Source organism: Prinia subflava, chromosome 33, assembly GCF_021018805.1.
Source record: "Prinia subflava isolate CZ2003 ecotype Zambia chromosome 33, Cam_Psub_1.2, whole genome shotgun sequence".
Lineage (NCBI taxonomy): Eukaryota > Metazoa > Chordata > Aves > Passeriformes > Cisticolidae > Prinia > Prinia subflava.
The window spans coordinates 471,313-497,479 of NC_086279.1; the positions used below are offsets into that span (position 1 = coordinate 471,313).

At 52.7% G+C, this 26,167-nt stretch overlaps 1 pseudogene; it reads left to right on the forward strand.

Annotated features, from left to right (window-relative positions):
* The window catches only part of LOC134563054 (uncharacterized), a 47,902-nt pseudogene that overhangs the window by 2,927 nt on the left and 18,808 nt on the right, over positions 1 to 26,167 (forward strand).

The following is a 26,167-nucleotide window of genomic DNA, read 5'->3' on the forward strand; positions in this document are numbered from 1 at the left end:
CGAACCCTTCAGCCCTGCTGCTGCCTTTGCCCAGCTGCACACAGCACAAGGCTTTGGGCATTTCTCACAGGCCCCAGCTGGCCACAGCAGCCCCTCCTGCCAGCACCCGCTGTGCCTCACAGCCCTCCCTGCTGCCGGGGCCATGCAGGGGACACGGGCCTGCAGGAGGCTCCTGTTCTTGGCACAGGAGCAAGGCTGCAACTCCAGCCTTTGGGCCCTGGGCCGCAGCAGCCCAGGGGAGGTCCAGCTGCATAGCTCAGAGACCCAAATGTCTTTAATGGAGCGCTTTGGAACTCTGATCAATATCCCATATTCTCTCTGCAGTCGGTGTTTCCATTTTCCCTGTCCCGTTCCCATATTCTCATTCCTTACCCTATTCCTGGTCCCTATCCCCATCCCTGCTCCCATTCCTGGTCCCCATCCTGTATTTCTTGTCCAATTCCTGGTTCCAGTTGTGTATTCTTGGTCCTAGTCCCTGTCCATATTCCCGGTCCTTGTCCCCATTCCCTATCCCTGTCCCCATTCCCTATCCCTGTCCCCATTCCTGATCCCTGTCCCTATTCCCGGTCCCCTTCCAAGTCCCTCTCTTGTATTTTGAATCCCATTGCTGGCCCTGGTCTCCCTTCTCACTCCCTGTCTCCTATTCCTGGTCCCATTCCCCATTCACAGTCCCTACCCATATTCTCTGTGTCAGTTCTAGTCCCTATCGCCATTCCCTGTCCTGTCCTATCTTCCAGGTCCCATTCCTGGTCCCTATCCCCATTCTTTATTGCTGTCCCCGTTCCAGGTATGATTCCCAGTCCCCGACCCAAATCCCTCTCCTATTCCTAATCCCGGTCGTATTTGTGGGCCTTGTCCCCATTCCCAGCTCCTGTCCCGAATTCCTGGTCCGATTCTCGGTCTCAGACTCGTAATCCCACTCGCTGTCCAGATTCCCGGTCCCATTCCAGGTCGCTGTCCCTTTCCCCATTGCTGGTCCCATTCCCGCTCCCTGTCGCCATTCCCAATATCATTCCCAGTCCCTGTCTCGTACTTCCACTTCCATTCCTGGTCCCTGACCGTATTCCCAATCCCTACTCCCATTCCCTGTCCCCGTTCCTTCTCCCCGTCCCCTCTCACCGGACGCCGCCGCCATCGCTCCGGCCCCGCCGGCCCTAACCTGACGGGGGAACCCCGCGTTCCCTCCCACCAATCAGAGCACGCGATCGCTTTGGGATTTGCATAATCACGCCCTGTGCTTTGGCACCGCCCAGCTGCAGCCGCGTCCGGGCACTGTTTTTGCTCCCAGTTCCGTCCCAGTGCTTCCAGTAAGAGCCATTCTGGGAGGGAAAGCGCTCCCAATTCCTTCCAGCTGCTCTCAGAATCGCTCCCAGTGCCGCTCGGAGTGAGATCGCTTTGGAGCCCTCCCAGGGCAGAGCGCGGCTGTTTTTTGAGTGTCGGCACCGCCCGGGCCGGGCTGGGAGGAGGAGCGGGAGGAAGAGGAGGGACAGAGGAGGAGGAAAAGGAAAGTGAGGAGCCGCAAAAAGAGGCGGAGCGGGAACAGGACGAACAGAGGAGAAGGAATAGGAGGAGCGGCAGGAACGGGAGGAGCAGGAAAAAGAAGAGGATGAGCGGGAGGAAGAGGAGGAGCAGCAGCCGCAACACGCGGTTACCCCGCCCGCCCGGTCAGGCCGCAGCTCCCCCCGCTCCGACACAATCGCGATCCTGGGAAGCCGCAGGTGAGCGGGAAGGAGAAGCTCAACTCAAATCCATCGCGGGAGTCTCCGGGAGGGGTTTTTGCGGGCAGGGGATATTTGTATCTTGCAGGACCCCAAAGCTGAGCCAGAGATGGCCCTGGAGGAACCTTGGTGGGTCCCACGTGGCGACCGCCGGTATCAGCGGTCAAAGCCTGGAGATGAGCGGGGTCCGGGCCCTCCGAGGCTGAAAGAGGCGCTGACTTCTGCAGCTGCACTTGGGCAGCGGACCCATAAAACCATACACGTTCAGCCCTTCTTTTCACGCCAGACCAGGTTTTCCCATTCCCAAATCTCGGCCCGATGGAGGAGGAGGAGACTGCGAGGAAGGTGTCCCGGGAGCCGCAGGCAGGTGAGGAGGAAGTCAGTGCCCCTTTCCCCCTCTCTGCTGCTCCATCTCGCAGCCCAGCCTGGCCCCAGCTGCAGGACAACCCCACTGCCGACGCTGTCCTCCCGGGGATGCACGGGGGGATCTCCTGGCCCTTCCATGTGGACCGGAGGCAGATCCCGTCCTCTCCTTGTCCTTCCTCCCCAGACATGAACCTGAGCACGGAGCCCAGAGAGGACAAATCCCCACAGCAGAACCTCCTGGAAAAGGCCGTTGTGAGTGGCACTACGGCACAAGAATCCAACAGGGAGGAAAATCCCCAGAGATACCTCACGAAGAGGGGCTGCAACACAGATCTCGGGAATCTGAGGAGGAAAGATCCGCCCGCGGTCAGGGAGGCAGCCACAGCTCAGAGGTAGTGGTCCCTGAGCAGCCTCACGATAAGGAGAAGCCCCACAAGTGGTCAAAATGTGGCAAGAGCTTCAGGAAGACATCCTTCCTCCCTGATATGCCACTGGACAATCCACACGGCAGAAGGGCCCTATGAGTGTGGGGATCAGTAACAGCTCCCACATGACTATCCACTAGAAGAGCCACACAGGAGAAGATCCCTACAAGTGTGACCAGTGCAGGAAGAGGTTTCAGAGCAGCTCCCATCTTCTCAAGCACCAGCGGATTCACACAGGTGAGAGGCCCTTCCGCTGCCCTGACTTCAGGATAGGGTTCAAGGAGAAATCCACCCTCATCACCCACCGGCGCATCCACACTGGGGCGAGGCCCTATGAGTGTTCTGAGTGTGGAAAGAGCTTCAGCCACAGCTCCACCCTGATTGTCCACCAGAGGAGCCACACGGGGGAACGGCCCTAAGAGTGTGGGGAGTGTGGGAATAGCTTCAGCTCGAGCTCTGAGCTGATCAAACACCAGAGAAGCCACACTGGGGAGAAGCCCTATGAGTGTGACCAATGCAAGAAGAGGTTTCGGACGAGCTCCCTTCTCCTCATGCACCAGCGGATTCACACGGATGAGAGGCCCTTCCACTGCCCTGACTGCAAGAAGGGCTTCAAGCACAACTCCCACCTCATCAGGCACCAGCGCATCCACACTGGGCAGAGGCCCTATGAGTGTCTCCAGTGTGGGAAGAGCTTCAGCACCAGCTTCAGTCTGATTGTTCACAAGCGCATCCACAGTGGGGAGAGGCCCTACAAGTGTCCCCAATGTGGGAGGAGCTTCTCTCAGAGCTCTCACTTGATCAAGCACAGACAGAACCAGCACTGAGGGAAGCCCTGTGCGTGCCCCGAGCGCAGGAAGAGCTTTGTGCGCTGCTCCAGCTCCATCCCCCATGGGAGGATCCACCCTGGATGAGCCCCAGTGATCCATGGTGCCGGTGATCCCTATTGAGAAGACACCTGGCTGGGGGCTGCATTTCCTCCTGGCTCCCTGTGGCCTACATTTTCTTTTCATTTCTGGTTATCTTTTGAAATCACCAAAAACCCAGTTAGAAATAAAGACGTTGAACTGAAACTTTTATGGGGACATGGGGGGATCTTCCAGGGGATTTGGGGGATGATGGGTGCAACGGAATTGTGTATACCTCAGGGCTTTGGGCTCCCCAGACCAAGCAGCTCTGGCTGTGCTGGTGATGGTGGAGGGTTAAAATAATACTTTCTGTTTAAGCTAACTGCGGGTAGTTGGGGGAAGGTAGAAGACGCACAATCTGAACTTTACAGATAGCTTGGAATAAACGTCAGCTTCTGCAACTAGCTGCATACCATTGTTTAAGTATGACTCCAGCCCAGGAGATAATTGAGAAGCATTGTTTTAACCAAATCAAGTATAACTCAGGGTAGAGCGTAGGTATGATCTAAGATAGTAACTAAGAAACAGGATAGCCAGTATCTAGGGGTGGAGGTTAGTGAACATATGTATAATTTGAAACTATAAAAATAACAAATCTACTCTGTGTTCTTGGGCATAAGATTTGGGCACTGTATGCCCCTGTGCCCCCGCGCGCTTGAATAAAGAACCGCATATGATCGCCTTCATGTGGTTATATGTTTTCCTACACTAACATTTTTGGCGACCCAGGACAGGACCTTGTGGGTGCAGCCAGGACCCCGCGACCCGATCATGCTCCAGCTGGCACCGGGTGATTTCTTGGGGAGCCCATCGGCGCTGTGACCCTCGCCGCTCACAATGACCCCTGGTGAGAGGTAAGGTTCTTTATTTTCTGGTCTGGGGGCCTGCCATTAAGACACAGCGAAAGCTACACTTGGTTGGGCAAAAGGAATTCCTGGTGGTATTGCCTAGGCAGCTGTCCGTCAGACATCGCGAAAGCGTTGCAGGTTCGGCATCTGTGGTTTTATGTATTTGTAATATGGAAAAACGAAAAGGGTTAAAAGAAATTTTGGGCAGCAATAATGCCTCTATACCAAATTCTTCTCCTTTGGGTTGTTTGTTGGCACATTGGAAAGAGGGGAATTTTGGTCAGGAATTACGAAAAGATAAATTAATTAAGTATTGTAATGTTAGCTGGCAAAAATATGCTTTGCCTGAAAACCAGAGGTGGCCACAGAACGGGTCTTTTGATGTAAAGGTTATTATGCAACTTAGATCGCTTTGTACACAAGATGGAATGGTAGAACAAATTCCATACCTTGATTTATTCCTATGCTTGCTCGAGAAACTGGTTTTGTGGCCTGACAAAATGGAAGCAATGAAGCTTGAGAATAATAAGTGTCTGGCTTGCGTCCAAAATAAGCATTGTATGGAACATGTAGTTTTAAGTGAAATTTTAGGGGAAAGAAGAGATGAATTAGATGTAAATTTATCAATAGCCCCTGCCCCCACCACAGCTCTCTCGACACCGAGTTCTACCCCACTCACCCTGACCCCACCTGATTCTCTTACACCCCCCTCGCTCGCACCAGCACAATATGTTTCACCCCCACCTTTGTCCGCTGAAGGTAATTATCCTCCTCTGCCTGTGCCTGCCGCTCCTCCGCCTGCTCGGGTACCTGCCCCTCCTTCGCCTGCTCAAAGAAGCCCCCCTTCTCCACATATACCTGCTCAAAGCTATCCTGCCCCCCCGCCAAAGCCTGCTGAAAGATTTATCCCACCTCCAACACTCGTTCAAGGGTACCCTCCGCTCCCACCTACACCTCCTTCGCCAGCTCCTGTCCCGTCTGCCCCCCTGTACCCTCCCCTGCCAGATTCGCCTGTCCAGGATGTGATTGTGAGGCGGAAGCAAAGGGGGAATGCGAAGAAGACAGATAGAATGGAAAGTAGTGACAGTGAAGTGGATGAGCTAGATGCCCCAGTAGCTCACTGAACACGAGGAAAACTGGCCCCGGAGTGGCCTAAGGCAGGAAAGGGTATATTAAAATCAGGCAAACAAAAGAGAACAATTATTGCACCACTGAGGCAAGGGGTGGGAACTAATGGACCTGTCTTTGTAAAGGTACCCCTTTTCACCTGCTGATTTAGTTATATGGAAACAATCAGCTAGAACATATAGAGAAAACCCAGATAAGGTAGCTCGCATGGTTAAGATGATAATGAAAACTCAGAACCCTGATTGGGAAGATAGTCATGTGATATTAGACACTCTGATGGATGAGACAGAGAGAGATATGGTTCTTCGAGCAGCAAGAGAAAGAGCTAGAGAAGATATACAAAATGGTTTGGTGATAGGGACACTGGATTATAATTCTCCCACTGCAGATCCAGAGTGGGATGCTAATGACCCCTCTGGAGTAGATATGTTAAAGCTAAAGAGATATCAGGAGTGGATTTCAATTGGTGTTCAACAGGCAATACCTAAGAGTATGAACTGGTCTAAGTTGTATGAAATTCGACAGGAAAAGAAAGAATCTCCCACTGCCTTTCTAGAAAGACTTAAGGAAGCAGCTAGAAGATATACTGACCTTCAGGTAGACAGTGAGCAAGGAAGAACTCAGCTTGCCTTTATTTTTCTGGGTCAAGCACAGGAAGATATTAGGAAAAAGCTACAGAAACTGGAAGGTGAAGAGTTAAGAAACTTGGATAAACTCCTAGAGGTTGCCTGGAAAGTTTACAATAACAGGGACAAAGAAGTTGCCAAGAAACAGGGACAAAGCCTTTTGGCAGTTTTACAGAGACAGGGGCGGGGACGTGGTAGAGAAGTTCGTGGCGGTAATAGAGGTGGCTTTGGCAGAGGTTCTGGTCATGGTAGACTAGGTCTGAATCAGTGTGCATATTGTCGAATGGAGGGACACTGGAAAAGGGAGTGTCTGAATCGGTTTAGTCAGAATAGTCAGCCTCAGTTAGACAGCATGTTTAATCAAGGTGGTGAGCATCAGTTGGATGGTGTAGCCAGGGTCATGGTCTTACATGAGAGGGAGCCAGGATCAAGAGAGCCCATAGTGACTTTGCATTTAGAAGGAAAAGACGTAGATTTTCTCATTGACACGGGGGCCACACATTCTGTACTAAATTATCTTGAGAGGCTAATCGGGAACAAGTCAGCAGCAGTCATTGGAGCCACAGGGAAGGAGGAGGTACGGCCATTCCTGCAACCCCTAGAATTAAGCTTTGAAGATAAGATCTTGACCCATGAATTCTTATACATGCCAGATTGCCCAACTCCACACTTAGGGCGCGACCTACTGGCAGCACTGGAAGCAGTAATTACTTTTGAGAATGGTGAACTCGTAATGAAAATACCTGAGTCTAAGGCAGGAAGGATTTTGATGATAAAAGAAAAACCAATTTCTAATATTCCTAAAGAAGTAGAGGATGCAGTAATTCCCTCTGTCTGGGAAACAGATGTACCTGGAAAATCTAAATTAGCACAACCGATACATGTAGAGTTAAAAGAAGGAGCAAAGGCTGTACAAATCAAACAATACCCTATAAAACCAGAAGCACGACAGGGAATAGCAAAGACCATGGATAAATTCTTAAAATATCGAATTCTAGAGGAATGTGTATCAGAATACAACACCCCAATATTCCCAGTAAAGAAACCAAATGGTGAGTATAGACTTGTACAGGATTTAAGAGGCATAGATGAAATAACCAAAGACATTCATCCAGTAGTTGCCAATCCCTATACATTGTTAGCATCCATAAAAGAGATATGTAAATGGTTTACTGTAATTGACTTAAAAGATGCCTTCTTCTGCATACCCCTTGACCAAGAAAGTAGGAAACTATTTGCCTTTGAGTGGGAACATCCAGAAAATGGAAGAAAAACCCAGCTTACCTAGACCCAGCTTCCGATGGGGTACAAGAACTTCCCCACTTTATTTAGGAGTCAACTGGCAAAGGAACTGGAAATCTCGACCAGAGAAGGGCAAGTACCGAGAGACCAATATCTACTACTCCAGTATGTAGATGACATTTTGATTGCAACAGAGGAAGAAATTACCTGCATAAAGGTACCACTGAGATTTTAAATTCATTAGGAATGGGAGGGTATAAGATGTCCAGAGAAAAGGCACAGATTGCCCAACAGACTGTGATTTACCTGGGATGTGAAATCTCACAAGGGCAGAGAAAACTGGGTACTAATCGTATTCAAGCTATCTGTGCTATTCCAGAGCCCCAGAATCTACACGAGCTGCAGATCTTCCTTGGAATGACTGGGTGGTGTCACCTGTGGATCATGGACTATGGACTGATTGTAAAACCCTTGTATGAGGCTCAGAAGATGCAGCCGTTCACCTGAGGCAAACCACAGAAAGAGGCCTTCCAGAAGTTAAAGGAAGCATTGACAACTGCTCCTGCTTTGGAGTTACCTGATCTGTCTAAAGACTTTCAGCTGTACGTGCATGAAAGGCAGCGACTGGCACTGGGAGTCCTGGCCCAATGACTGGGAAGCTGGAAAAGGCCGGTGGGTTACTTTTCCAAACAACTCGACAACGTAAGTGCCAGATGGCCTTCATGTCTGCGGGCAGTGGCAGCTACTGTGCTGCTGATACAGGAAGCCAGGAAGCTCACGATGGGAAGACACATAGATGTCTATGTGCCACACATGGTAACTGCAGTCCTGGAACAAAAGGGGAGCCATTGGCTCTCTCCAAGCCGGATGATGAAATTTCAGGTAACCCTGACTGAGCAGGATGACGTTGCACTAAAAACAACTAACCTCTTGAATCCAGCTCTATTTCTAGGTGCCACAGCTGAGGGAAGTCCATTAGAGCATGACTGTATAGAAGTCATCGAGCACACCTATTCAGCAAGAACAGATCTGAAAGATGTTCCCCTAGAGCAACCAGAGTGGGAACTCTTTACAGATGGAAGCAGCTTCATGGAGAACGGAACCAGATACGCAGGATATGCAGTAACTACAATTGATGTAGTAATAGAGGCAAAAGCACTACCACCTAACACGTCTGCACAAAGGGCAGAACTAATCGCATTAACCAGAGCACTAGAGCTGAGTGAGGAGAAGACAGTGAATATTTGGACTGACTCCAAATATGCCTTCGGAGCAGTGCATGTACACGGAGCTTTATGGAAAGAAAGAGGACTGCTGTCCTCCCAAGGTACAAATATTAAACATCAAGATGCAGTCCTACAACTGATAGATGTAGTACAAAAACCTGAACAAGTAGCAATCATGCTGCAAAGCACATCAATCAGGCAACTCCAAAATTTGTGAAGGAAATCGAAGAGCAGATTGGGCAGCCAGTCAGGTAGCGCGAGAGGTACAGAAAACAATGGCATTGATACCGTCAAGACTTAATATCTCTCAATTTAATTTGCCTCCTAAGCCAAAATATACAATAAAAGACAACAAACTAGCACAACTGCTGAATGCACAGAAGAACGCAGAAGGGTGGTATGTAACCGCACAAGGGCAAATAGTAGTACCTCCTTTGGTAATGAGAGAAATTTTACAGGTAAAACATAATGAGTGTCACTGGGGTGCAGAGGCGTTGGTAAAGTTGTTGAGACAATACCTGATCTCAGTCGGATGCAAACAATGGCCAAGTCAGTAATGTCTTGTTGGGGGTTATATTTGGGGTTTTTTTCTTCTCACAGAATTTTTTCCCATAAGTTTCCAAGAAGCCTTGATGACTACTTAGTCAGAACAAAAGGAGTACTTGAGGGATGTGGCAGCACAAGGCTACACCTATTGTTTTTAAGTCCCTGGGAGTGTCCCTCAGAGGGGAGAGATGATGAGCTTTGGGAAAGGCGAAAAGACAGATCTGGGGGAGGGGAGGGCACTCTTGCTCTCAGCCCGAGGAGGACGGCCAGGCTGCCCTCTGCCTCTGTCTCGTCCTGGGAAATCTATGGTCATCTGCTCCTGTACCCGGGAATCCTGAGCTCGTTTTCTCCAGCCTCCCCCCACCGCCGCTGCTTCTTCAGAGTGTGAAAAATAGGGTTATTTAATTCATGTTCAATAAATAATTATAGACTAGAAATTGTAATATATTGTATAAAGGTATGTGTGTCTGCTCAACCCGCACGTTTCACGGACTTCTGTAAAGCATCTCTCCTGATCTCCCTGGTCCAAAAATAGAAGGTGAGAACACGAGGCACTGATGAGACAATGAGTACCGATCAACCTACCCTTGCATACGTGCAGCGAAAATTACCTCAATAGCCAGGACTTACACTGGTCGAGTGCTACGTGCAGAAGGGTCATCACACACTTCTACGGCTCAAAGCAGGGACTTACACTGATCGGGTACTATGTGCAGAGGAATCATCACACACTTCTACGATGGTTAAATTACTCAAAGCAAGGACTAACTCTGGACATTAGCATTTGAATGGACCAGGGGACTCTTTCAGGATTTAGTATAAACAAACTTAATGGCCGGTGCTTAGTGGAAACAATGGGAGAAGTGCTGCCGAGAGGGAAATTAAGGGTATTTAAGTTAAGCCTCTAGGCGGGCGAAGGCATGAACCCAGCTAGAGACTCAGACTGCCAGGGTCCATGTCTCTGGGTCACCCTTGGCTTATTTTTCCCGGGAGAAACTCTGTCAAGAAGTGTCGCTGTTTGTGGGGGGGTTTTTTTATTGCTTAAAATTCTGTAATTTGATTCCAAATTTTGTGATTTGAATTTTTAATAAGCCAAATTATTGAATTTGGTAATAAATTGTCCTGGCATTTATAACAGGAGCTTTGAGGTTCCCCTGCTACTCTGTAGCCCTGCACTGCCCAGCCCTGCTGGGACACCCCTGGTGCTCCAGCTGCCAGCACAGAGCTCCTCATCTCATCGACCAGCCCGGGACTTTCCTTCCTTCCAGTTCGGCCTCTCGGAGTCCTGCAGGGGCGCCGAGATCAAACTGCTCTGGGCTTTTGTAAAAGAAAGCCCTCAAGGTTCTTGGTTCTGTTTATTAGTGATGCTGTAGTTGTTGTTTGTTTGTCGTTTTGTCATATATACTAGTAAAGAACTGTTATTCCTACCCCCATACCTCTGTCTGAAAGCTCCTTTAATTTTTTTAATTGGAATAATTTGGAGGGAGGGGATTTGAATTCTCCATCTCTAGGGAGGTCCTGCCCCTTCCTAGCAGATATCTGTCTTTCAAACCAAGACAGATTATTGGCACCCACTGTGGGGCTTGAGGGCATTGAGAGGAAAAGGAATAACAGTTCTTAAGTGACCTTGTGCACTGGGTATAGAAACCTCCCTAAGTAGCATCATGTGGTCTTGCTTACCTTGGTTTGGGTGGCATGTGGTTGTGGCTGTGTTTCTCCCATTTGCAGGCCCTTATTTAAACATGGGCCCTATAACTAAGGCTACTGTGGCTGTTATCCAGTTGGCACTATGGGTTAATAATGTGAGGAATTCATGGATTTTTAACTTCCTCTGGAAGGCAGGCACATGGATACATGGCTATCACACTCTAAGTGTTTGTTTGTGGGGTTACTTTAACAATGGTACCTATTGTGAGGAAATGACACCAGGGGAAATTTTTTCCCAACCCTTTACTCAGCTGTTTGGGTCTATTCCACCAGTTTTTGAAGGGTTTAAATCTTCTCTGAATGTTAATGATATCATACAATGGCTAGTATTGCTCACGGGCCTATCCTATTTAATATTCCGAGATAAGGGGAGATTGGCCTGGATAACCACCCTGATACCTACCCCAGAGAATAAGGATACTGCCCTAGAGACTGAGGGTGCTGCCATGGAGCCTGACACTGCCCCACAGTGCTTGGTGAAGCAAGGAATATGGGACCCTTGACCCAAAACTCAGGTGTGAATCAGGTATTTGTAAAAGAGCAAGGACCCTTTCACCTTTGGGAGCGGCTTTTAATGAGTGTAAGGGAGAGGTTTGTCCACAGAGACAGAATGCAGGAGCACCACCTCAGCATGCGCTGGAAGACTGTTGAAGAAGGGATCCAACAGCTGAGAGAAGTGGCAATAATGGAGGTAGTTTTTGGGAGGGATGGACAGCATAACAATGACCCCGACAAAGTCAGGTGCACAGGGCAAATGTTGTGGAATCTAGCAACTGAAGGGCCATCTGAATACACCACATTCATACCAATGATTAATGCTGATACCAGCCGAGTGACTGTAGGTTCTGTAGCCAGCAAGCATAGAAATTTTGACAGTATGATCAGTGGCCCAATGCAGACTCAGGTCTCTGCCATGGTTAAAGAACTCCAAGAGGAGATAAGGGAGGTAAGGGAGGAGATGAGGAGGAACAGTTCCTATGTGGCACCAGTGCGAGTCACAGGCCCCAGAGTCAGAACCCAACGTCCCTCAGCTAGAGAGAGAGGGTACACCCCACAAGCTGACCTGTGGTCCTTCCTGCGTGACCATGGGGAAGACATGGGAAGGTGGGATGGGAAACCTACTTTTGTTCTAGCAGCACGGGTGCATGAGCTCAAAGAGAGAAACACTAACCGAGGAGGTTCCACTAGAATGAAGGTAGCCTCAGCCTCTCATGACCAGGCTGTCAGGTATTACAGAAATGAGGATGCTCTGTCAGACCCCCTGGAAGGAACCTCTACTATGTATGCACAGGAAGAGAGTAGTAACCAGTGCTAGAGGGGCCCTGCCTCTAGCCAGGAAGAGGCACGGGAAAACCGAGTCTTTTGGACTGTGTGGGTTCTATGGCCTGGCACATCAAAGCCACAGAAATATAAAGCTTTGGTTGATACTGGTTCGCAGTGTACCCTAATGCCATCGGAACATGTGGGAACAGAACCTATTTCCATTGCCGGTGTGACGGGGGGATCACAAGAATTGACTCTGTTGGAAGCCCAGGTGAGCCTGACTGGGAAGGAGTGGCAGAAACATCCGATTGTGACTGGCCCAGAGGCTCTGAGTATTCTGGGCATAGACTATCTCAGGAATGGCTATTACAAAGACCCTAAGGGGTTCAGATGGGCTTTTGGAATAGCTGCTGTGGAGGCAGAGGCATTAAGAAATTGAACACCTTGCCTGGATTATCAGAGAACCCATCTGCAGTAGGACTCCTGAAGGTAGAAGAGCAACGAGTACCTGTTGCCACCTCGACGGTGCATTGCCAACAGTATCGGACAAATCGAGATGCTGTGATCCCCATTCACAAGATGATCCGAGAGCTGGAGAGCCAAGGGGTGGTTAGCAAAACCCATTCACCCTTCAACAGCCCCATTTGGCCTGTGCGCAAGTCTGATGGAGAATGGAGACTGACTGTGGACTATCGTGGCTTGAATGAAGTGACTCCACTGCTGAGCGCTGCTGTGCCAGACATGCTGGAACTCCAGTACGAGCTGGAGTCCAAGGCAGCAAAGTGGTACGCCACAATTGACATCGCTAATGCGTTTTTCTCCATTCCTCTGGCTGCAGAATGTAGGCCTCAGTTTGCTTTCACCTGGAGGGGCGTGCAGTACACCTGGAACCGATTGCCCCAGGGGTGGAAGCACAGTCCCACCATCTGCCATGGACTGATCCAGGCTGCACTGGAAAAGGGTGAGGCTCCGGAACACCTACAGTACATTGATGACATCATTGTGTGGGGGAACACAGCAAGGGAAGTATTCGAGAAAGGAGAGAAGATCATCGAGATTCTCCTGGAAGATGGTTTTGCCATCAAAAAGAGCAAAGTCAAGGGACCTGCCAAGGAGATCCAGTTCCTAGGAGTAAAATGGGAAGATGGGCGGCGTCAGATTCCCACGGAGGTCATCAATAAGATCACTTCGATGTCTCCACCGACCAGCAAGAAGGAAACGCAAGCTTTCCTAGGCGCCATAGGCTTTTGGAGAATGCACATTCCTGAGTACAGCCAGATTGTGAGCCCTCTCTTCCTGGTTACCCGCAAGAAGAATGATTTCCACTGGCCCCCTGAACAGCAACAAGCCTTTGCCTAGATCAAGCAGGAGATCGCTCATGCAGTAGCGCTTGGCCCAGTCAGGACAGGACCAGAGGTGAAGAACGTGCTCTACTCTGCAGCCGGGAGCCACAGTCTGTCCTGGAGCCTTTGGCAGAAGGTGCCTGGTGAGACTCGGGGTCAACCACTGGGATTCTGGAGCCGGAGCTATAGAGGGTCTGAAGCCAACTACACCCCAACAGAGAAGGAATCTTGGCTGCCTATGAAGGAGTCCAGGCTGCCTCAGAAGTGATTGGCACAGAAGCCCAACTCCTGGCACCCCGACTACCAGTGTTGGGGTGGATGTTCAAAGGAAAGGTTCCCTCTACCCACCACGCCACTGATGCCACATGGAGCAAATGGACTACCCTCATCACTCAGTGCGTCCGTATCGGAAACCCAAATCGCACTGGGATTTTGGAGATAATCACAAACTGGCCAGAAGGTGAAAACTTGGGTCTCACTGATGAAGAGGAACAAGAGCAAGTGACACGTGCCGAAGAAGCTCCACCGTATAATCAGCTGCCAGCAGAAGAAACACGCTACGCTCTTTTCACTGACGGTTCCTGTCGCATCGTAGGGATGAACCGGAAGTGGAAAGCAGCTGTATGGAGCCCCACACGACAGGTTGCACAAGCCACTGAAGGAGTAGGTGGATCAAGTCAACTTGCAGAACTCAAGGCTGTTCAATTGGCCCTGGACATTGCTGAGAGAGGGAAGTGGCCAAAGCTCTACCTCTACACTGATTCATGGATGGTAGCCAATGCTCTGTGGGGTTGGCTGGAAAGGTGGAAAAAGGCCAACTGGCAGTGTGGGGGAAAACCTGTCTGGGCTGCTGATGAGTGGAAAGACATTGCTGCTCAGGTAGTCAAGCTACCTGTAAAAGTCCGCCACGTAGATGCCCATGTCCCCAAGAGTCGGGCTAATGAAGAGCACCGGAACAACGAGCAAGGAGATCAAGCTGCCAAGATAGAAGTGTCAAAGATAGACCTAGATTGGCAAAACAAGGGAGAGTTGTTCCTAGCTCGATGGGCCCACGACACCTCAGGTGATCAGGGCAGAGATGCCACCTATAAGTGGGCACGAGACCGAGGGGTGGATCTAACCATGGACAGCATTTCTCAGGTTATCCATGACTGTGAGATGTGTGCTGCAATCAAGCAGGCCAAGCGAGTGAAGCCCCTATGGTATGGTGGGCGGTGGTCCAAATACAGGTATGGGGAAGTCTGGCAAATTGACTACATCACCCTTCCCCAAACCCGCCAAGGCAAGCACTACGTGCTGACCATGGTGGAAGCCACCACAGGATGGTTGGAAACCTACTCTGTGCCTCATGCTACTGCCCGGAACACCATCCTGGGCCTGGAAAGGCAAGTCCTGTGGAGACCTGGCACCCCTGAGAGAATCGAGTCAGACAATGGAACCCATTTTAAGAACAGCCTTATAGCAGCCTGGGCTAGGCAACATGGCATTGAGTGGGTGTACCATATTCCTTATCACGCACCAGCAGCCTGGAAAGTTGAACGGTGCAATGGCCTGCTTAAAAACACCTTGAAGGCACTGGGTGGGGGGACTTTCAAGAACTGGGAGATTAATTTAGCAAAGGCCACATGGTTAGTGAACACTCAAGGTTCCACCAACCAAGCAGGCCCTACCCAATCTGAGCCCCTGAGAACAACAGGTGGAGATAAGGTTCCAGTAGCACACATGAGAGGTATGCTGGGAAAAACCGTTTGGATTAATTCTGCCTCCAGCAAAGACAATCCCATCCGTGGGGTTGTCTTCACTCAGGGACCAGGATGCACCTGGTGGGTGATGCAAAAGGATGGAGAGACCCGATGCATACATCAAGGAGACCTTGCTTTAGGGTGAACTACCCACATCAAGTGTCTGTACTCATATCTGTATGTATAGATGTATATAATTTAGGTAGTGCATGTGTGTATATATTTTTAAAGGTTTAAATTCAATGTAATAGATTGGTATGGGAAAAAATGTGGGGTGGATAATGTTGGGGGTTAGATTTGGGTTTTTTTCTTTCTCTCTTCACTTACAGAATTTTTTTCCCATAAGTTTCCAAGAAGCCTTAATGACTACTTAATCAGAACAAAAGGGAGTACTTGAAGGACATGGCAACACAAGGCTACACCTCTTAAGTCCCTGGGAGTGTCCCTCAGAGGGGAGAGATGAGGAGCTTTGGGAAAGGCAAAAAGACAGAGCTGAGGGAGGGGAACTCACTCTTGCTCTCAGCATCGAGGAGGACGGTCAGGCTGCCCCCTGCTACAGGAAGAGTTCGGGGCCATCACTCTGCCTCTGCCTTGTCCTGGGAAATCTACAGTCATCTGCTCGTGTACATAGGAATCCTGAGCTCGCTTTCTCCAGCCCTACCCCCACTGCCGCTGCTTATTCAGAGCTTTGAGGTTCCCCTGCTACTCTGTAGCCCTGCACTGCCCAGCCCTGCCGGGACACCCCTGCTGCTCCAGCTGCCAGCACAGAACTCCTCATCTCACCCACCGGCCCGGGACTTTCCTCCCTTCCAGCTCAGCCTCTCGGAATCCTGCAGGGGCACCGAGATCAAACTGCCCCAGGTTTTTTTTTGTTTTGTGAAAAAAAGCCCTCAACGTTCTTGGTTCTGTTTATTATTAATGCTGTAGTTGTTGTTTGTTTGTTGTTTTGTCATATATACTAGTAAAGAACTGTTATTCCTATCCCCATACCCCTGTCTGAAAGCTCCTTTAATTTTTTAAATTAGAATAATTTGGAAGGAGGGTATTCGAATTCTCTGTCTCTAGGGAGGTCCTGCCCCCTTCCTAGCAGATATCTGTCTTTCAAACCAAGACAGTGGTGATGGAAGAAGAGGTGAGAGTGTGACTAAAAACTACTGCCTGGTCACATCGGGAAGCCACAACAGGGACTGGGGCTGAGTGCAGGCACAGCAGCAGAGGTACCATGGGGGACCAGGGCCAGCACACGGGGAGAGTCCCCAAGGTCTCCTTGGGGGATGCTGGAGCCAGGGCAGTGCAGAGGGTGCAGGGTCATGCAGCATCCTCAGGGGAATGCAGAGGGATGGAAGTGGCCAGGTGTGACCCCAAAAATGTTGTCATCTCCCCTGTCCTGTAGGATATGGGCCAACCCCTGCTCTGGGGCGCAGGTGACAAATTGGTGGGTGGTGGTGACAAAAAGCACAGGTGCCACCTCAGGGAGAGCACAGAGAGGGGGTCCTGTAGTGCCACTGTGCCTCCAACTGAGGGGCACCCCAGGGTGACAAAGGGGGTTTCAGGGATGTCCCCAAGCAGTTAGGGGAGCAGGGGGGATGGGAGGGGAAGTGTGGTTGGGGCACATCAGAAACACTTTCGGTCTCACCTGCATCCGGGGCACGAGGGTGGTGAGACATCTGTCACCGTGTCACCCTATCCCCCTGTCAACGTTTCACACTGTACCTCTCTCACTGTGTCACTCTGTCTCCCTGGCAGCCTGTCCCCCTGGCATCGTGCCCCCCTGACATCCTCTACCCTTCCCCATCTCACATTGTCATCTGTTATCATCCAATTTCACCTCTACTGGGCAGCGAAGGGTGGTGGCACTCCCAGGTGACATCCCCACAGCCCACTGTTACTCATTGTCAGCCACTGTCCCCTCTGCTGGGCAGCGAGGAGTGGCAGCACTTCCAGATGGCTACATGGGTGTCCAGGCTGATCCACACTCGCCTGCTGTTGGTGCAGTTGTCAAACATGACCTGGGGACACAAGGTGGTACTGTCACTGTGATTGTCACTGCCATTGTTATTGTCACTATCACCATCACTGCCACTGTCATTGTCTTGTCACTGTCACCGTGTCCTGGGGTGACTTTGTGATGCTTGTATCCCCAATTGTCTGTTCTGTTTTTGCTGGATATTAAGCTCTACACCATTAAGACTGGTTCCAAGAGTGAAGGGGGTGGAAGAAGAAGCGCAGGGTTTGTTTGCAGAAACTGCACTCACTCCTCCGCATTCTGCTCCCAGACTGTGTTGTCTGTGGATGGACAGAGAGACAGAGAGAGCTCTCCTTTGCTTTTAATTGGCTTTTAGCTAGCTGAGCCACAGAATTTCCCTGGACTGTTTTCTTTTTCTTGCAACTCTTTCAACCTGTTCTGGACTGAAAACCCAGAAAAACACCCAGAGCTCATGCCTGTGACCCACTGGGGCCCAGGACGGCATTTTCCAGCACCAGAGGGACTGATAAGAGACTGGACAACCTGAGCTGCCACCCATGGCAAAGACTTCCTCAATTTTGGAATCTCTCTTAACAACAGCAAGAGGTTCTGTTGTCTGATATTGTTCATTGTTCTTGTGCTTGTAGGCACTTAGCTTGTTGAATAAACAGTTTTTTCTCCTTTTCTCAAAAGAATTTTTTTCCTGGACCAGTTGGGGGAGGGGCTGCTTGGGTTTGCTTTCCAGAGGGACCCATTCAGAGGTTTCCTCACAAATTTGCACTAAACCAGGACACTGGTCCCTGTCCCCATTCCAGGTCCCATTCCCAATCCCCTTCTCCATTCCCTCTCCCCATTCCTGGTCCCTGTCCCCACTCCTAATCCCTGTCCTCAATCCCAGTCCCTGTCCCCATTCTTTGTCCCGGTCTCCACTCCTGGTCTCCGTGCCCATCTCCACGCCCTGTCCCGATTCCCTGTCCCATTCCTGGTCTCTCTCTGCATTCCAGGTCCCATTCCTGGTCTCAGTCCCACATTCCCTGTCCCAGTCCCAGTCTGGTATCCCAGATCCAATTCTTGTTCCCTGTCCCCACTCCCAGTATTATCCCCAGTCCTTGTCCCGTATTCCCAGTCCAATTTCCAGTTCTTTTCCCTACTGCCAGTCCCATTGCCGGCTACTCTCCCTATTCCCAGTCCCATTCAAAAACCCTGTCTCTATTCACAGTTCCATTCCCGATACCCATCCCGATTCTCGATTCCTGTCCCTATTCCTGTTCCAGCTCCATAACCCCGTCTCCTTTCCTGGTTCTATCCCCTATTGCCAGTCCCATTCTTGAACCCTGTCCCCATTCCGGGTTTCATTCCCGATCCCTGTTCCCATTCCAAGTCCCCGTTCCCATTATCAATCCCGGTCCCATTCCAAGTCCCTGTTTCCACTCCCCGTTCCTGTCCCCATTCCCGGTCCCAATCCCCATTCTTGGTCCCATTCCTTTTCCCTATCCCCATTCCCAGTCCATGTTTAGAGTCCCCATCCCATTCCCAATGCCTGTACTTATTCCCAGTCCCCGGCCACACTGGTCCCCATTGGTCCCCAGCCAAATTCCTGGCCCCCTCTCCACTCCTGGTCGCATTCCCAGTCCAAGTCCCGTATTCCTGGTACCATTCCTGGTCCCTGTCTTTATTCCCAGTACTATCCCCAGTCGCTGTCTCGTATTTCCATTCCCATTCCCTTTCCCTGTCTCCATTCCCAGTCCCCAGTATCGATTCCAGTCCCCATTGCCAGGCCTAGTCCCAATTCCCTGTCCCATTCCCAGTTCCTCTCTCCATTCCCAGTCACATTCCCGGTCTCAGTTCGGTATTCCCTGTGCCAGTTCCTGTCTGATATACCAGATCCACTTCTTCCTCTGTCCCCATTCCCAGCATTATCCCCAGTGCCTTTCTCGTATTACCAGTACAATTGCCAGTCCCTGTCCCAATTCCTCAATCCTGTCCCCATTCCCTGTTCCCATTCCCATTCCCTGTCCCCATTCCCACCTCTCCCATGGGGCCCTCAGGGCTCCCCAGCTCGGCCTGCCTGTGGCACATGAACCCTTCAGCCCTGCTGCTGCCCTTGCCCAGCTGCACACAGCACAAGGCTTTGGGCATTTCTCACAGGCCCCAGCTGGCCACAGCAGCCCCTCCTGCCAGCACCCGCTGTGCCTCACAGCCCTCCCTGCTGCTGGGGCCATGCAGGGGACACGGGCCTGCAGGAGCCTCCTGTTCTTGCCACAGGAGCAAGGCTGCAGCTCCAGCCTTTGGGCCCTGGGCCACAGCAGCCCAGGGGAGGCCCAGCTGCAGAGCTCACAGCCCCAAATGCGTTTCACTGGAGCACTTTGGAACACTGATCCCCATCCCATATTCTCTCTGTGGTTGCTGTTTCCATCTTCCCTCTCCTGTTCCCGTGTTCCCGTTCCCAGTGCCATTCCCGGTCGCTATCCCCATCCCCACTCCCATTCCTGCTCCTACTCACGTATTCTCTGTCCCTGCTCAAGATTGTTGGTCCCACTCCTAATTCCTGTCCTCATTCCCCGTCCAAGTCCCTTTCTCCTATTTTGAATCCCTCTCCCGGTCCTGGTCCCGTTCTCGGTCCATGTCCATATTCCTAGTCCTGTCCCCATTCTCTGTCCCAGTCCCAGTCCCAGTCCCGGTCCCCATACCCGATCGTGTCCCGCATTCCCGGTGCCAGAGCCCATTCGCGCTCCCATTCCCGATCCCTGTCCCCATTGCTGCCACGATTCCCAGTCCCCGTCCCCAATTCCCGGTCGCATTGGCGGTCGTTGGCCACATTCCCGGCTCCAGTCCCGTATTTCCGGTCCCATTCTTGCTCTCGGTCCCGTACTACCGCCCTCTGTCCCGATTCCCGGTCCCCATTGCCAGTCCCTGCCACCATTCCTGTCCCCATTCCCGCTCCCCGTCCGCTCGCACCGGACGCCGCCGCCATCGCTCCGGCCCTGCCCGGGCCCTCACCGGCCCGAAGAAACCCCGCGCCTCTCCCGCCCACCAATCACAGCGCGCGGTGGCTCCTCGATTTGCATAACCACGCCCTCTGCCTTGGCCCCGCCGAGCGCCGGCTGCAGCCGCCTCCGGGCGCTGTTTGCTCCCAGTTCCCTCCCAGTGCTCCCAGTAAGAGCCAGACTGGGAGGAAAAGCGCTCCCGACTCCTTCTCGCTTCTCTCAGGATCGCTCCCGTGCTCTGAGTATCGCTCTCAGCGCCGCGCGTGGCGCAGTCGCTTTGGAATTCTCGCCAGGGCAGAGCGCGGCTGCTATTGTATGTCGGCACCTCCCGATCAAGGCTTGGGGAGAAGGAGGAGCGGGAGGAGGAGGAGAAGGAAAGGGAGGAGCGGGAGGAAGAGGAGGAGCATGAACAGGGTCGACAAAGGAGGCGGATGAGGAACAGGAGGAGCGGGAGGAGCATCAGCAGCAGCAGCAAGAGCACGCGGTTCCCTCGGCTGCCCCCTCAGGCCGCCGCTCCCCCGGCTCCCGCAGCATCGCCGCCCCGGAACCCGCAGGTCAGCGGGGAGGGACAGGTCGCCCGAAATCCATCGGGGGGGAGGGGGGGTTCTGCGGGAGGCTCTTTTAGGGGTCCGCAGATTTTTGAATTTTGCAGGACCCCAAAGTCGAGGCGGAAATGGCCCTGGAGGGATTTCGGGGGTTCCCACCTGGCAATCGCCCGGTACCGGCGGGCAGAGGGGCGATATCGGGTTTGAGGAGAGCCGGGGCGGAACGCGGCAGCCCCGGAGCAGGGGGAACGCAAAGGGGCGATACCAGAGCCTGGGGAACCGCCTGAGGTATCGCTAGAATAGAGCAGTGGGGTAGCCTGGACATGACCGGGGCCAGAGCCCATCGAGGCTGAAAAGGGCACTGATTTCTGCAGCTGCACTTGGGCAGCAGCACCAGCTAAACCAACGTGCTCAGCCCTTGTTTTCCCCCCGAAACCAGGATTTCATATTCCCAGACCTTGGCTCGATGGAGGAGGAGGGCACGGCGAGGAAGAGGAAGATGTCCCGGGAGCCGCAGGCAGGTGAGGAGGAAGTCAGTGCCCCTTTGCCCCTCTCTCCTGCTCCATCTCCCAGCCCAGCCTGGCCCCCGGCTGCAGGACAACCCCGCTGCCAACGCTGTCCTGCCGGGGATGAACTGGGGGATCTCCTTGCTCTTCCCCATGTCATGGAGGCAAATGCCATCTTCTCCTTGTCCTTCCTCCCTAGAAAAGGAGCTGAGCACGGAGCCCAGGAAGGACAAATCCCCACAGCAGAACCTCATGGAAGAGTCCGTTTTCAGGAACTCCAGAGTGCAGGAATCCAACATGGAGGAAAAGCCTCGGAGATCCCGCACAAGGATGGGCTGCAAACACAGATCACGGGGATCCAAGCAGGAAAGATCCACCCCTGGCCGGGGAGGCGGCCGCAGCTCGGAGCTGGAGGTTCCTGAGCAGCATAAAAATGGGGAGAAGCTCCACAAGTGCTCGAAATGTGAGAAGAGCTTCAGACAAAGATCCTACCTGACCAAACACCAGAGGATCCACACGGGGGAACGGCCCTATGAGTGTGGGGAATGTGGGAAGAGCTTCACTTTTAGCTCCGGCCTAAGTGTCCACCAGAGGATCCACACCAAGGAGAAGCCCTACGAGTGTGACCAGTGCAAGAAGAGGTTTCAGAGCAGCTCCAATCTCCTCGTGCACCAACGGATTCACAGAGATGAGAAGCCCTTCCACTGCCATGACTGTGGGATGGCCTTTAGGAATAGCTCTGCCCTCAGCAGCCACCGTCGCATCCACACCGGGGAGAGGCCCTACGAGTGTCCCCAGTGTGGGAAGAGCTTCAGACACAGCCCCCAACTAATTATCCACCAGAGGAGTCACACAGGGGAACGGCCCTACAAGTGTGGGGAGTGTGGGAAGAGCTTCAGCCAGAGCTCCCACCTGACCTACCACCAGAGAAGCCACACCAGGGAGAGGCCCTATGAGTGTGACCAATGCAGGAAGAGGTTTCAGAGCACCTCCAATCTCCTCAGGCACCAGCGGACTCACACGGATGAGAGGCCCTTCCGCTGCCCTGACTGCGGGATGGGCTTCAAGCAGAACTGCCACCTCGTCACCCACCGGCGCATCCACACTGGGGAGAGGCCCTATGAGTGTCCCGACTGTGGGAAGAGCTTCAGCGATAGCTCTGCCCTAAACGCCCACCAGAGGATTCACACAGGGGAACGGCCCTACAAGTGTGAGGAGTGTGGGAAGAGCTTCAACCAGAGCCCCCACCTAATTATCCACCAGAGGAGCCACACTGGGGAGAGGCCATACGAGTGTGACCAATGCAAGAAGAGGTTTCTGACCAGCTCCAATCTCCTCCTGCACCAGCGGATTCACACGGATGAGAGGCCCTTCCGCTGCCCCGACTGCGGGAAGGGCTTCAGGTTCAACTCCAACCTCGTCAGGCACCGGCGCATCCACACCGGGGAGAGGCCCTAAGAGTGTCCCCAGTGTGGGAAAAGGTTTTTCAGTAGCTCTCACTTGACCCAACACCAACGGAGCCAACACTGAGGGAAGCCCTCCGAGCGCCGCAAGTGCGGCAAGAGCTTCCTGCGCTGCTCCAGCTCCATCCCCTATGGGAGGATCTGCACTGGATGATTCCCAGTGCTGCTTGGAGGGCAGAGTCCTGGTGATCTGTGTCGGGAAGACACCTGACTGGGGGTTCCACATCCTCCTGGCTTCTTGTGGACACCGGTGTAAACACACAGTAATCCATATACAACATCAGGAATGCAATATAGAGAGTGGATTCTTTGACTTCTGACCCCAGAAAAATCTCACTTTTTGTATCTCCTGGTGCCGTGAAGCAGTGCTGCATATCCTTGGATGTCTTCTGCAGCATTACTCCATTATTTCAATTCTCTCTGGCCCATGGGCATCTTCCACAGAAAACAGGGACAGACTGGGGCAAAACCCATGATTGTGGAGACCGTGGGGTGGAAACCCGTCCACAACAGGTTCTTCCCACCCACCCAAGCACGTGGATGCTTTGACATCAGGGACATTTAAATCCTTTTGCTTTGGCCTTGAAACAAATTGTTCCTGTTCATCATTTGAAAGCCCTGAAACTGGGTTAAAAATAAAGATGTTGAAGGTATGGATGGGGACATGCTGGGGACAATGACATGAGTGGGGACATCAGGGACATTCATAGGGACATGACCTGGGAGAGCATCAAGGCACCACAGTGCTACCAGCACCTTCATCTCAGCCATAGCGAAGCACTACCCGATGCAGTTCCTGCCACCACATCCCCTCTGTCACCACAGTGGTGTCCCACCTAAATGTCACCCCTCACCAGGGTGGGACGGGGAATGTGTTCAGCTGGGAACAAGTGGCCCAGAAGTGAGTGACAGCCACCAGGGTGTCCCAGGGCCAATGCGCTGAGGGCACCCAACCACTACTGGGAACAGGACAAGGGTCAGTGTCACCCGGTGGGTCACACGGCCTCACACTGGGTATGATCAGAGGTGTCCTGGTGGAAGCATCCTCACAGCTGTGGTGAAATTGTCCCCTGATGTGTGTCCTGGTGGCATCATGTCCCCTCCCCTCCGTATGTCCCTGGCCCCTCCCCACGTCTCCCTGTCGCCTCTGCCTGTCCCTGTTCTGCCCTGTGCTTTCCTGTCCGCATCTCCCCCATGTGTCTCTGTCCCTTTCTGTGTGTCCCCGTCCCTCGTCCTATGTCCCTTTAAACCACCCTCGGTGGGGCCAAAGTCCCCGAGGTTCTGGGCCTGTGTCCTGCAGGGTTTCCCTGTGTCCTGCAGGTTGTCACCGTGTCCCTCAGGATGTTCCTGTGGCTGCTTCTGGTGCCGAGCGTCTGCGCCCGTCCCGGCACAGGTATGGAAATGCCACAACACCCTGGGACACACAATGACATCCCATGACAACTTTGTCCTCTGATTTTTGCTCCTTCCTCCCCCATTTTGGATCCTTTCCCCCTCTTTTAGGCCTCTTCTCCCTATTTTGTGCCTTTTCCTCTCTATTTTGAGTCATTTCCTTCTTTTCCATCTTTTCTCCAGTTTTGAGTGACCTTCTCTTACATTTGGCACATTTTTGGCTGCATTGCTTGTCCTCCAGTCCCGTCCTCACGCCTTAAGACCCCTCATCCTCCCTGCCCCGTCCCCCCAGGCATGTCCCCAGCTGTGTCCCCAGCTGTCCCCCCACACCACATGGACTCTGTTCTCAACGTCCTGGATGCCCTCAAGTCCCTGGCCTGGAACTGTGGATCTCCTCTTCCAGCAGAGCTCTCCTGGCTTCCAGAGAACACCAGTGGCACTGGGGCTCAGGGTGGGTGACCTGGTGGGGTTGGTGGGAGGGGGTCTGGGGTCATGTTGGGACTGACCGTGGGTCTTGTCCATCCCAAAGTGAGGAGCGGTCTCAACTGGAGAGCCTGGGATGGACGGGGTCAGGAGATGGGGGACAGATGGACACCAGAGCCATGGATCCCATCTGATGGACACTACTCCAGATGGATGCCAGACAATGGATCCCAATGACTGATCTGGATGGCCTCTGGCCCTGCAGCCCCCCAGCCTGGCCAGCCCCCAGCCCAGATGACCACAAGCCTGGCACAAGCCTGGCACCACCCTGGCCCAACCCACTAGCCCACCAGCCCATCCCAGCAGTAACAACCCCAAACCCCCCCAAAATAAACTCCATTCCAGAACATTGAATCAGGATGGTCCCTGCAGAGCAAGGGGAAAACTGAGGCACAGGCTGGGGGGGTGAATTTGTGATGATGGAAGGGGACTTCAGGAGCCATCCTGGAGACCCCAACCTTCCCACAAATGAGCACCTTTCCCCCAAATGGGCACCTGCAACGTCCTGGCTCCCCCAGCTGCCATTTCAGAGGGACTCCAGGAGCCACCGTGATCCTGCAGTCCCTTTAATAAGTGACCTGTGATGTCCCCCTGGTGTCATCGGTGTGTCCCCAGTGGGAAAAGCAGCCTCACCAGAGGAGGAGCAGGAGGAGGAGGATGTGGTGGTGGTGATGGAAGAAGAGGTGAGAGTGTGACTAAAAGTGCTGCCTGGTCACATTGGGAAGCCATAACAGGAACTGGGGTGAGAGTGGGCACAGCAGCGAAGGTACCACGGGGGACCAGGGGCGGGACTCGGGAAGAGTCCCCAAACTCCCTCAGGTCTCCTTGGGAGATGCTGGAGCCAGGGCAGTGCAGAGGTTGCAGGGTGGCGTGGCATCTTCAGGGGCATGCAGGGGTTGGAAGTGGCGGGGGTGTCCCAAAATTATTGTCACTCGCCCTCTCCTGTAGGATGTGGGCTAACCCCCACAAATTGGCGGGTGGCAGTGACAAAAAGCACAGGTGCCACCTTGGGGATGGCACACAGAGGGGGTCCTGTGGTGCCACCAAGCCTCTCGCTCGCTGAGGGGCACCACAGTGTGACAAAGAGGGGGTCAGTGATGTCCCCAAATGGTGAGGGGAGTGGGGGCAGGAAGGGAAGCGTGGATGGGTGTGATGGAATGGCCTCTGGTTTTGCCTGCACCTGGGGCATGAGTGTGGCGGGGCACCTGTCACCGTGTCACCCTTCCCATTGTCACCATGTCACTCTGGCAGCCTGGCACCCTGTCTCCCTAGCATCCTGTCCCCTTGTTCCCCTGTCACCCATTGTCATCCCTGTCCATACATTATCACCTCTGCCAGGCAGGGAGTGGTGGTGGCACGCCCAGGGGACACCCCCACAGCCTACTATCACCTGTTGTCACCCATTGTCACCTCTTCAGGCAGTGAGGGGTGGTGGCACTTCCACATGGCTGCATGGGTGTCCAGATGGATCCGCACTGCCCGAATTAGGCACAGTTCTGAAACCCGACCTGGGGACACAGAGTAGCACTGTCATTGTCACTGTCATTGTTATTGTCACTGTCATTGTCACCATCAGTGCCATTGCCATTGCCCTGTCACTGCCACTGTGTCCTGGGGGGACTTTGTGATGCTTGTATCCCCAATTGCCTGTTCTGCTTTTGCTGGATATTAAGCTCTACACCTTTAAGACCGGTTCCAAGAGTGAAGGGGGTGGAAGAAGCAGCGCAGGGTTTGTTT